General features: G+C 31.6%; 1 long non-coding RNA gene across 1 annotated transcript in view; it reads right to left on the minus strand.

The window, feature by feature from the left end:
* Window positions 1-12,696: 12,696 nt before the first annotated feature.
* Window positions 12,697-14,481, minus strand: part of LOC148300917 (uncharacterized) — a 40,850-nt gene continuing 39,065 nt past the window's right edge. Inside the window, exon 3 of the long non-coding RNA XR_015838874.1 lies at window positions 12,697-13,219. This is a non-coding gene — a long non-coding RNA (uncharacterized LOC148300917). The remainder of the gene's footprint in view (window positions 13,220-14,481) is intronic.

The raw sequence follows: 14,481 nt of genomic DNA on the forward strand, positions 1-14,481 counted from the left end.
AAAAAAATTTGAACCTCTGAATGTTTTTTCAATTGATATTATAACATAAATGTGGAATTGTTTAATTGGCTTTATTTTTATTAATGTAACTATTTTTGCTATTTTAATGTAACGTTTATTAATGTTAATGTAACTATTGTTTATCATATATTTTTTTATATGTAAAGCTGTACAATTCCCGTGCAAATAAAATAAATAAAATATTCGTTTTACGCATATGTTTTAACGCATTTTGTTTGAACGCATTTTGGGCTTCCGCATTTTTCTCATCTACAGATCGGCTGTCCAAACTTAAAACACAGTAAGGGACATTTTTTTATAGTACGTTTTTTTGCATTTTTGGACTAAGTAGAATCTATTTAGTCGAAAAATGCAAAAAAAACGTACTACGAAAAAAATGTCCCTTACTGTGTTTTGAGTTTGGATAGCCGAGATGTCACTTCCATTTTTTTTAAATCTTCTCGAACCACATGTTGACTATCTCTGACCCTGATAGTCGGCCCAGTCGAACCTACCTCCTGACTACCCCGCTCACCTACACACCCTATTCACAGTGTGCTGTCTCCATTTGACATTTGTCAGAAAAGCGGCGTAACTCTATACCCAGTGGACTAGCGGCAGATGGTCAGTTTGGTTGACAGGAATGCGTAAATGGACCGTAGGAAAAAACACAATACCGATGGTTTAGAACATAGATTCCCAAACTGGGCTATATCGATGATGAAGGTATCTTGGTGGGCAGCGCAGTTCATTCCATAAAGACTATATGTTAGACATTAATTACCTATGTTTGTTTCGATTTAAAATTTTGCTTAAATTATTTATTGAAAAAACAGATCTAAGTTCATTTTTCTTTTAAACGTATAGCTCATATTTTCATTTTTATCTTCTTGATTTTTTTGTTTTTTGTTAAAATCAAATATTTGTATTTCTTGAATGTTTTTCGCAGATGCTTTGTAGCACATTTTATAAACTTTATAAAATAAAACAACTTTGTTTTAACCACTTTTATTGGTACACTTTTTCCAACCGGTTTCGGCAAGAACCTTGTCATCATCAGGATTTATGTACTAATTCTAAAACATTGAAATACTCATAGTTAGGTTATAATAAATTACCCTTCCCTTACGATACCAAAAACTTCCACACACTCCGTACACCATTTGAAAACATGATTTAAAACTAACTAACTAACCATCACGCCGCTTCCCCGCAGGGGTAGGCAGAGAGAATAGAGCGCCACACCACTCTGTCCTTGCAAACATTCTCGCCACTTCCACGTTCATGCATCTCCTCATACATACCCGCCGATTGTTACGACTCCTAACCTGACCACTTTCAAGTATTTGTCATACCTGATCGTGCCATGTTTTTCTCGGTCTTCCTCTGGTTCTTTTCCCGCTAACATTCGCCTCATAAATTTGTTTTACCGTTCTTTCCTCACTCATTCGTTCTACATGTCCAAACCATCTCAACACAACTTTCTTAATTTTATCGATAATGCTTATCTCAGCTATGATTTAAAAAAATCCTATATATTTCTATTGCTGCTTATCTCAGCTATGATTTAAAAAATTCCTATTTATTTCTAGTTTATATTTTGTACATTAAAAGTATTGATAACTTTGTAGTATGGTTATAAAACACTCAGTATTTGTAGTTTATATTATCACTTTTAATCTAATTTTATTTCTGATAACATCTACTGTATTCTTGCCAGTGCCCTTTAGTATAACCTAAAATATAATGTATACACAGGCCATGCCTTTATGGGATGTTTTTTTTATATTTTTTGTACTTGTATTTATATTATATTGTGAAATGAAAATGAATTTAAGATAAAGAAAAAAAAGATACTGGGTTTTGCACTAGCCTTCAAAAGTGCACAGTCCATAGAAAACGGAAAGGTGAGATTCTTTTTGATTTCAGTTTTTTTAAGGCGGATTCTCCGCGCGTGTCTGTGGCGCCCGCAGGTGGTCGGAGCCGAGCAAGGCTGCCATAAATTAGGCCCTTTTCACGTGCACTATAGTGCCTTTCCTTTGTAATGCCATCCCTCGTGCGCCCTACAGCCAAAGAAGGACTAACGCGAAATGACCAGTGTGTACAAATTGTTGAGCTGTTTGGTTATGAGAGAAACTTAGGCTCTTTTTATACAATAAAATTAAAAATAAAACATATTATTTGTTGACATCTCAACATAGACGAAGAAGAATATGGAAATCTAGGCATTTATGTGGCTGATGATCGTCATATGCTGTTCTCCGTGCTTATATTTATTCAATATTACCCTTGACTGGTACCTGAAGCGGAGGGCTGATCACCTTTCCTTCGTGTGTTAACTATCATGATAACACTGCGCTTATAAGATGCAGTGCCCTATGCACCATCGGATGCGGAAAAAGGTTTTTTTTAAAGTGGTATTACACAAAGTGAACGATGAATGATAAGGAGAGTGTTATATTACCACACCACAAAGTAAACAATGCTTTTAAAATACAAAATATTTTATTTGATGCATTGGATTTGTAATTTCATATTTTAGTCCCAAGAATTAACAATAAATATGGGAGTCGAACACTGCAATATATCGTTCCGGACATTTTTAATTTGTTGCCGACGGATGTTAGAGGTCAAAATAAAATATGGAACAAAGGCAAAATAAAGGAATGGGTAAATGATCAAGAGTTAATTTTATGAAAATTGTAAAATGTTTATATTCTTAATTTTTTTTCTCTTTTTTGTGTGCACATTAGGTTAAAATCGTTTGAAACAATTAAAAAAAGTATTAAAAAGAACTCCACCGACAAGACACACAAGGTGGCTTGGTGGGTTTCTGCAAAAAAAAGTTCTAAATTTGGAAATATTGTGATTTAAATAAAAGTATACAAATAAAATAATAAAAAAATAAAAAAAGAGAATGTTTAATGAATTTATTCTGTATTTTCTCAATAATTTAGCTTCTATACCCTCCACACTATCATTCCTACCCTTCCTCGTCTCGCCATCGTCTTCCATTCGTCACATTTCCTATTATTAGTCAGTTTGTTGAACCCTTCGCGTTTGCTGGTCTCCTAGACACCGAACCACTCCGAGTTATGCATTTCAATATCATGGTTCCTTTTATACTAGGAAAACATACAACTGCATAAAGCGCGCTGCATTCTACAGGGTGGCGCAAAATAAATCACCCTATCGGAAGATGTTGTAATTTTTGCAAATGGTGTCGTACGACAGTCATATTTGACACAAGCTAGGACACAAAATGACGAACCCTCTTCTAGTGGAACGGAAGGCCTGTTGACGACAGTCAGGAGTCTGGCTTCTCTTGAGGAGTGCAACGTGGTTTCCTCCCAGCAATGAGCAAATGCTGACAAGGTCCTGATTGGCCCACAACTAGATTATTCTTCCTATTTATTTAGTTAGAAGAAACAAAAATCCACTTAATGATCTATAAACCTTAATAATAAATGCAATTAAACTAAAAGGTTATTTGAACTAAAATATTTGAATTTAAAAAAAAGTTTATCTTCGAGATTCTTAAATGATTTTTAAACTCCAAAATGCAATATTAAGCAATTTCAACAAAACTTCAAATATTTGGGAATTAAATATTTCAATAATAATAATAATAATAATAAAACCCTTATCCACACCCCAATGGTGCATAGGGCACTGCATCATATAAACGCAGTGTTATCTTGATCGTTTTACACATGAAGGAAAGGTGATCAGCCCCCCGTTTCAGGTACCAGTCCAGGGTAATATTGAATAAATATGACAGTGAAAAAATCACTTATATTTTTTTTACCCCCCTTGGGAAACGAACCCGGGACCTCCAGAACGGTAGCCGAGCGTGCTGACCATTACACTACGGAGGCGGACCTTTCAATAAACCCCCTTAAAAATTAAAAAAAATAGAAGATCTTGATAGATATAAATCTTGAAAAAATATATATTTAAAAAGACTTTTATACCATTAATTTTATAAAACATTTAACCTTGAGTGTGAGTCCCTCTCCAAGCACAAGAGCTCAGTCTCTTTTTTGGAGAGGCACAGCGAATCTAAAACTATAAGTTTGACATATGTATAAATGTTTGGAAAATGTATTACTTAAAAATGTAACTATATTAAATAGATCAAAAAAATCCTTACTCAAAAAAAAACATTTTTGACAATTGCATCATACAAACAGATTGATAAAATGAGTACAGATGTGTATCAACACTGGCGGCAGCCACTTTATGGATATCATATTTTGCACTTAACAAAAAAATATATAAAGGTTCTCATAAATATTTTCACTACTCAAAAACTTTTTTTTAAATTTAGTAAAAAGGTTATTCAAAAACAAAATTGAATGATTATTTTTGCGCCACCCTATACTAGGAAAATACACAACTGCATACAGCCCGCTGCATTCAGTATGCGAGTGGCAACTGTACAAATATATCGCTCCACAAATAGAATTCCAGCGTAGTGGACAATGAAAAAATTACGAAAAACCCAACTAATTTTAAGTATTCAATTAAGATTTTAGACTACATTTTCATGGGGCCAGGTCCTGGCATAGGCTGGATCAAGTGATCACTTTATACACTTAAAAATATATGAGTAAGGGGTAACAAGGTAAGCGCCCATGAGGTAGTAATTTTACGAAAATATATTTTTTTAATTGACTCTGAAATAACGTCCAATTGACTCTGAAATTTACCTACGGCTTACGCAACACTCATTATTATTTTATCGATCTGATACTTAGTTCCGTATTTTATAAACTTGGTAAAATAAAACCCAAACATTGGATTTAATGACTTGTATTTTTGGTATATATATATATATATATATATATATATATATATATATATATATATATATATATATATATATATATATATATATATATTTATATATATATATTTATATATACACACATAGTATTACTATAATAAATTTAATGCCTTTTATACATGTCAATTGAAAAAAAAACAATAAAAAATAATAAGAGAAAAAAAAGTATTATCATTAGTTAAGAATAAACAATAAACATTGAGTGTAAGTCCCTCTCCAAGCACAAGAGCTTAGTTATGTTAAAATAGAAATGTCTAGTAAATGAATATATGAATATATATATATATATATATATATATATATATATATATATATATATATATATATATATATATATATATATATATATATATATATATATATATGTATGTATGTATGTATGTATATATGTATATATATATATATATATATATATATATATATATATATATATATATATATATATATATATATATATATGTAAACCATATAATTGATACGTTATTTCATGCACGAGTTCTTGGCAGCATCTATGATTGATTTGAGTAAGCTTATTTTTATTTTGATAAATAAAAAAAACCCTTATTTTTAAATGTTTGCAAAATTCTACTAAAATATTTGTAATCATCGATATTGAGATTTCAAATAAATAAAATAACTCCCAAGTGGAGAGACCGATTTGTGTACAAGGATTTGAACTCACCCAAAATGTTTTAAATTTATCGTGATTTACGACGTTTAATCAAAATGCATCTCTTAAGTGCATCTCAAATGCGTCGCTGAATTGATCAATAGTTAAGTATGTCCGAACAGCGCTTAGAGCGTCAATCATCACTTAACTCCGCTGACACGAGGGAGATTAGTTAAGTGAGTGATTAGTTAAGTGAAAGGTTTTGGATAAGAAAACGACTGGATGAAATCGATCAATAAACTGATTAATGTGGATATTACGATACCTCAACATAGACGAAGAAAATATGAATGCCTTGGTAGTTACAGGCCTTTGACGACTTTATCCTTTATTTACCACCTGTCATAGGCTGGTTACGTTAACACTTTACACACGTGTAACATTCACCGTTCTACCCATGATTCTTACATATATGATAAATCTCATGATGTTCCATGATCGAGTCTATCTATCCAAATTTTTAGTCCGCCTCCGTAGTGTAACGGTCAGCACGCTCGGCTACCGTACTGGAGGTCCCGGGTTCGATTCCCAAGGGAGGTCAAATAAACATAAGTAATTTTTCACTCTAATATTTATTCAATATTACCCTGGACTTGTACCTGAAGCGGTAGGCTAATCACCTTTCCTTCGTGTGTTAACGATCAAGATAACACTGCGTTTTCTTTCTTTTTCTTTTGTTTAACGGAATAACCCGCAAAGCTTTTGAAGGCTTGTCTGCAGGTAGGATTGGGAAGGCAAATGTGAAAATGACATCACAAATACTCAAACCAATTGAAAAATTATATGGTGCATTGCCCTATGCACCATCGGGTGCGGATAAGGGTTTGAAAATGACGGATTTGGCCACACTCAAAATGTTTTTTTTTGGTCAAATATTTTTTTTAAATCCTTTTTTCAGGCGGTTCTCGGTATGTAAAAATAATCCAGGGTTCGGATATTGCATGCATCTAAAAAAGGGGTCTCTGCTAAATAAAGCTTTCTCAATCCAACATAGATGGCTGTTGTGAACTCATGTGTACTGTGTCATGAGATTGATCAACATATATAGCAGTTCCGAAAATTTGAGTAGTGTGGTTGTCAATCATGGGTAGAATGGTTAATAAGTTTTGTATATTAAAATATAACGAATAAATAAGTATGAATGATAAGGAGACTGTACGAATGGTGAATCTTACACGTGTGTAATGTAGATCACTCAATCAGCCTATGATAGATCATAAAACCTGTAAATACACAGACTTATTATTATTTTCAATCCTATAATTATGCAAATAAATTTGTAAAACATGGTTTAATTAATCAAAATCGTGTTCACACTAAGAGAAATACATATTTTGGCGAGTGACACTAATTGCATAGGATATTTTGAAATCATAATATCAATTATTCAATTATCTCACGAGTTCTCACCAAAAGCAGTCGTAATAACATGTTATTATTCTCAAATAACCGTTTCGCACACATCAAACGACTATTGAATTGTTATTAATGCATTTTCAGATACCGTTTGCGTAAATATTTAGCTAAGACCGGAATATATCAAGTTTTTTAAATGCAAATAATGCAGTAAATCTCAGTTTTTCAAGGTTTAAAATGGCTATTTTTGTTTTAATAACTTCCGCATTAAGTGTAGCAGTTACCACTTTTTCACTTAATGACATTATTGCTAGAACGTAATACATTTTACAACATTTTGAGTATGTCAAAATACTTGTTCGCAAATCTGGATTATCTCCAATTACAGAGGCCAACACATATTTTGGTGCTCACGTTTTTTTAACTGTTCCTAATTAATTGGCTGGAGAATCCTAAATAGCCCTCAGATCTATTTTTTAAATATACTACATTAAATAATAAAAATTTTCAAATTTTGTACATACCTGTATGCGGAAGGATATAAGACCATTCCATAATAACAAGTTTCAAGAATTAATGCAATATCGATGTACAATAATGGGCAGAATGGTGAACGTTACACTTGTATAAAGTGATCGCTTAAGTCAGCCACATAACAAGTCATAATCCATCGGATAATGCTTAGAATCCCATCTTATTTTACACCTTTAAAATGGACATATCATCCGTAGGGTGAATAACCCAGTGCCCGATATAGTAAATATATTAATATTGTTGAACATATTTTTCTGTACTCGATACTATTTTCTACAATTTCAGCGATTTTTACTACACATAAATCGCTCACTCCTTTCAACAACGTCATATATAATAAAAACCTTGGTTTTTCGGAAGATCGTTTTTAAAGTTTGAAAATATAATAAAATGTATTAAAAATAAATATCAAGGCACTTATAGAACTTTTAACTGTGCAACAGGTGATTTTAGGTTAAACGCGAATGTTTTTTCTTCATTTGAAAAATATTTAGTATATTTGAAAAAATAATTAAACAATACCTTTTCTTCAAAATGCAAAAACAACACTTTCTGCCCTGTAGCGGGTAAAAATTAAGTTAAAAATATGTCGCCTTTGCTGGGGTATAGAACATTTTCTGAGCATTCGTAAAACATGCACAACTGAAAATTGATGTTTTTTTTTTATATATATGACGTTGTTGAAAGGAGTGAGCGATATAGCACCTCTGATAACGTATTGTATTGAGTCACCGTTCGTATATTTAGAAGTCGGGTTTGGCGAGGCAAGCTAAAAGTGTTTGTGCTGATCAAATAAAAAAATGTTTTCATTCTCATAGCGCAAACTATGACACAATGAAAGCAAATAACCGCAATCTTTCCGAGTAATATGCAAACATAATATTTGTTTTGCTTCGATTTACAGGAAGATGAAAAAAACGAGTCATTTTTCTGTTGATTCAACCAAAAAAACTCGCAAAATATGTGCAGAAGGACAGTTTTAAATTAATGTATTATATATATATATATATATATATATATATATATATATATATAACATATATATATATATAATATTATATTATATATATATATATATATTATTATATATATATATATATATATATATATATATATATATATATATATATATATATATATATATATATATATATATATATATATATATGTCGTCCGCCTCCGTAGTGTAATGGTCAGCATGCTCAGCTACCGTTCTGGAGGTCCCGGGTTCAATTCCCAAGGGGGGTAAAATAAATATAAGATATGAATAAATATGACAGTGAAAAAATGATTTTTTCACTGTCATATTTATTCAATATTACCCTGGACTGGTACCTGAAGCGGAGGGCTGATCACCTTTCCTTCATGTGTAATCGATCAAGATAACACTGCGTTTATATGACGCAGTGCCCTGTGCACCATTGGGGTGCGGATAAGGGTTTTATTATTATTATTATTATATATATATATATATATATATATATATATATATATATATATATATATATATATATATATATATATATATATATATATATATATATATATATATATATATATATATATATATATATATATATATATATATATATATATATATATTATATATCATAGTCGTACAGGAGAAAGTGACCAACTAACGAAACGTAAAATGTTATGTTACATTTACGTTTAAGTCACTTTTGCTTGGCAAGAAAATAAACACCAATGCAGTTAGTCATTTTTATCAAATCAATATATTATACTTCCAAGTTTAAAATCCTTTGGGATTTTTTTCAGGGCAACATTAAGCTAGTAAGATATCAAATAGTAAATGATCAAGTTTTTGAAAAAAATGCACTGTATCACTTTCTCCTGTATGACTACCATATACGAGTATATATAAAGGAATTTTTACAATAGTAACTCTTGATCATTTACCCATTCCTTTATTTTGCCTCGATACACAAAAATACTCGGAAATATGTATGAAAAAGTTTTACTTCCATATTCATTGTTAGAATATGATTTTTTACCATTTTCAAATAGAGTATAAAGCGATATATAAATGCCAGCCAAATATCAGGTAAAAATTAAGAGAGAAAAAAATCGTTTTTTCGAGTTGTTGTATTCTCAAATTTGAGTGTGAGGTAGAGGTAGTAATAGCAGATATTGTATCATTTTCAAATATACTGATATCATATAAAACGATATATATATATATATATATATATATATATATATATATATATATATATATATATATATATATATATATATATATATATATATAAACCAGCCAAATATCATGAAGAAGAAAAGAAGAAAATATATAAGCTTGTAATATTCTCAAATTTGAATGAGGTAGTCGTTATTTGAAGATATTGTACCATTTTAAAAAAGTCCATAAAGCGATATATAAAAGCAAGCCAAATATCAAGTAATAACGAAAAAGAACAAATATTGGCTTGTAATATTCTCAAATTTCAGTGTGAGGTAGTCGTGATATTGTACCATTTTCAAATAGACTATAAAACGATATATATAAACCAGCCAAATATCAGGTAATAAAGAAGAAGAAAAAATATCAGCTTGTAATATTCTCAAATTTGAGTGTGAGGTAGTCATGATATCGTACCATTTTCAAATAGACTATAAAACGATATATATAAACCAGCCAAATATCAGGTAATAATGAAGAAGAAAAAATATCAGCTTGTTATATTGCCTAGATGCCCAACAACCCTTGATGTTGAGTAACCAGCGCATCGAAAGGGTCGAGAGTTTCAAGTACTTGGGAGTGTACGCGACTGAAAATGGCAGCCTTCAAAAGGAGCTAGGAGTGCGATTAGGACTCGCAGGGTCCGCATTTAACGGTATGAAGGCTGTCTGGAGATCGGATTTATACTCGGTGAAGACCAAATGCCGCCTATACAATGCCTGCATTGCTCCTGTTCTCTTATACGGCTGTGAAACATGGCACCTTACAAGGGCCCAGAGCAGTCGCGTACTAAGCTTTGAGAATAGGTGTTTGCGGAGAATTTTAGGCGTGCGGTGGTTTGACTTTGTGAGTAATGAAGAGATAAGGCGTAGGACGCAGCAAATCTTGGTCACAACTGTCGTCAAGAAAAGGCGATTCAGTTGGCCATGTACTCCGCATGCCTCCTGAGAGCCTTAATCAAGCTTGCCTCTTTTACAAGGCATCAGGTTCGCGCCGCCCAGGACGACCACTGCTGACAATTCGTCGGCAGTTCTCGTCAGAACTTCGGGACGTGGATCTGACTTGGGAGGATGCAAGGGAGCTGGCAGCCGACAGAAAAGCCTAGAGACAGTTTGTGGACTCCATATGCTCCAACTAGGGAGCGGATATTGTTTATTAATATTATTTTTTTAATATTCTCAAATTTGAATGAGGTAGTCGTGATATTGAAGATATGTACCATTTTCAAATAGACTATAAAGCGATAAATAAAAGCAAGCCAAATATCAAGTAATAACGAAAAAGAAAAAATACTGGCTTGTAATATTCTCAAATCTGAGTGTGAGGTAGTCGTGTGTCCGTATTGAGATTTGGGTGTGGTATCGCGTCTTAAATTACGATTAAACACCCTCAAGCCCAAAAGAGGTGTCGGAAAACCATCCGTTTACATGTAACTCGACGCGTGACCATACACATTAAGGGTTTTAATTTTATTAATGGTATCCATGATTCGTTTTAATTAAAAATACTGTGTATGGCGTCCCTTCTTGCACGTGATGTATATAAATAAATATACACATGAATTATCTATACTACCGTGAACGTCGATAATAACTAATAACTTACAGTCGACCTAAGGAGAAAGCTAAATAAATACTTCACGAAGTTCTCAACTATCACTTTATACTTTAGATCAAACCCTTAAGAATAAAATAACAAATATTTAGTTTCTTCCACGTGAATTTTACTCAACCAGCAACCTGTTTTCGTCGTAACCGACATCATCAGACTGTTGAGAGGCTAGACAAAATTCTAGGTATATATACAATACATGCAGGGTTTGAAATCATTATTTCTTGTATTTTTTTCCTGACAATATTTATTTTAATTGAACGAGTTTAAGCATTGTCCTAAAGTAATAATTGCATGTAAATTATGGTAAATGTTTTAAGTATTATTTGATATAATATTATTTAAGAAGTGGATTTTGTAATTATTAAAATAATATATGGGTGAACCTAGAAACGTCGGTGGACGATCTCTTCTACTGCACTACTCGTGTATATATTTATATATATATGTATATATATATATATATATATATATATATATATATATATATATATATATATATATATATATATATATATATATATATATATATATATATATATGTCCGCCTCCGTAGTGTAATGGTCAGCACGCTCGCCTACCGTTCTGGAGGCCCCGGGTTCAATTCCCAGGGGGGTTTAATAAACATAAGTGATTTTTTCACTCTAATATTTATTCAATATTACACTTCACTGGTACCTGAAGTGGAGGGCTGATCACCTTTCCTTCATGTGTAATCGATCGAGATAACACTGCGTTTATATGAAGCAGTGCCCTATGCCCCATTGGGGTGCGGTAAGGGATTTATATATATATATATATATATATATATATATATATATATATATATATATATATATATATATATATATATATATATATATATACATATTTATGCCTATTCATTGTAATCGTTAAAGGGTCATTGACAGCCTAAATATAAATATTTTCCGACTGCATCTTTTAACTTCGAACCTCTAATTCCTATAAACACACTATCTGCGGGCGGATTCGCGATCATAATAGAGATAAACATCTCTGAAAAGAAGTGATAACATTTAACCATACTGTATACATCGATATGAGATCAAAAGATGCCGCAAAAGTCATGCGTAAAAATAAATAACGTCTAAAAAATGGCAATATCACAACTTGTAGAAAAATTCATTCTCTACAACGTTAATCCAGATCATTTCGCTCTGAGATCGATATTTTTCAACGCACACCTTTTAAAAGGGAGGCTGGATTCATCTGGTAAAATCGTGCGCTGACCACATCATTTTTTTTACAGACCTCGTCTGTGCGGGTGTCCGAGTATGTAGGTAGGTAGGTACCTATGGGGTACCTACCCGTCGGAACAGCAGGTGAGATAGAGTAGATATAATAGTTTCTCATATCCAGTTTCTTCTAGCGATGCACGCCCAGGGCATGTGCATTTGCTTCGGTATTACGACATGACAAAACGAATTAACGGAAGATATATTATAAATGGTTTACTTTGAATGAAAAAGATTTTTTTTTAATTACCTAACGTCCAAGTGACTTTGATATCTAGCTACGGCTTGTGCAACACCGTTTATCATGTCCCTACTCAGGCTTCAACTTTATAAGTTTCATAGCCTATGCCTACTTGTGAGTGGATTTACTCTTTACGTTTAAAGTTACTATAATTTCATGTCATTCTGTGATGATGATTTTATAATTCATGTACATAAAAATGGTAGCGACGGGGTAATAACAAAGAAGACATTGAATGTAATAAGTCAGAGTTTCTCGGTTCGAACCCACTCTACCACAATTTGATACCTATTTCTTATAATGAGCCGCTTAGGCTCACAGAAATAGTATGAAATTGAAATATTTGTGTAAATAAAAAAAAATAAAAAAATAATCTTTTCTTAAAAATTTTTTTTAAATTTTAACAAATATTTAGAATATATATATATTTTAATATGTACTTACAAATTGTTTTGTTCAGATGGACTGATGAAATAGAACACATGGAAAGTGATTCGCATACCTGAAAAAAATAAAACAAATTAAATAAAATTTAAAATCTCAAAAAAATGCTTCTGTACAAATAATAAAAATAAAATTAGGAAAATCATTTAAAAAAATTACATATAAATATCATATATTTTATTGTAATAACAGCCGTCAGTGTCTGGATTCAATACTCCTATACACCGAATGCAAAACCTCGGCAAAGATTTCGCGGACCATACCAATATCTGGAGTATGTCACTTCCTAACTATAAAGCGACAATAATTTCAGTATTTCAGGCTTATGCACAATTCCTTAATTTTAATATGTTTATCCTTGTTTATATAAGTACTTTTTTAACCAATAATATACTTTAAAAGGGGAAACATATTATTTCATCATAAAGTACAAATATTATGTATTCAACATGTAATATATTGTACAAATAAACTGTGGCCGTTAATAAGGGAAAGAAGGAAAAAAAATATATAATAATAAATATTAATTACTAAAACGTACGTTTGTTTGTTTTACATGAATTGGTTAATTATGGTTGTACAGTTACAAACTCCCCATAAGGCACGTCAAACGTTATAATAGAATAGTTAGAAAGATCTTTATCTATGGCTAACTATTATACGTGTCCATAGATGCAATCTAAAATATCTTTTGAACGATTGGGGGAATAGTGTTGGGCGAACAGCTGTTAATTAAACATACCATTCAATAAAAGTACTTGTAACTGAAAAAAACTCCGATATTAATGCAGTGTTTATACGTTTGTACATATGGGAATTTTATATCCCAGCAAAAGAGGCATATTTTTAACATAATATTTACCCGCTACAGGGCAAAAAATGTTGTCTTAACATTTCGAAGAAAGGGTATTGTTTAATTATTTTTTTAAATATACTTAATATTTTTCAAATGGAGAAAAAACCATCAGGTTTTACCTAAAAAGATCTGTTGCACAGTAAAAAGTTTAATAAGTGGCTTGATATTTATTTTTAATACATTGTATTATATTTTTAAACTTTAAAAACGTTCTCCTGAAAAATCAAGTTTTTTTTATTTATGACGTTCTTGACAGGAGTGGCAGTTGTGTTCGCCTCCGTAGTGTAATGGTTCTGGAGGTCCCGGGTTATATAAATATCAAATAAATATAAGTGATTTTTTTCACTCTAACATTTCTTCAATACTGTATTACCCTGGGCTGGTACCTGAAGCAGAGGGCTGATCACCTTTCCTTCATGTGTTAACGATCAAGATAACAGAGCGTTTATATGATGCCCTATAAA

This window comes from Brachycentrus maculatus, unplaced genomic scaffold (genome assembly GCF_059751285.1).
Source record: "Brachycentrus maculatus isolate JH-2025_06_01 unplaced genomic scaffold, ASM5975128v1 h1tg000633l, whole genome shotgun sequence".
Classification (NCBI taxonomy): Eukaryota; Metazoa; Arthropoda; class Insecta; order Trichoptera; family Brachycentridae; genus Brachycentrus; species Brachycentrus maculatus.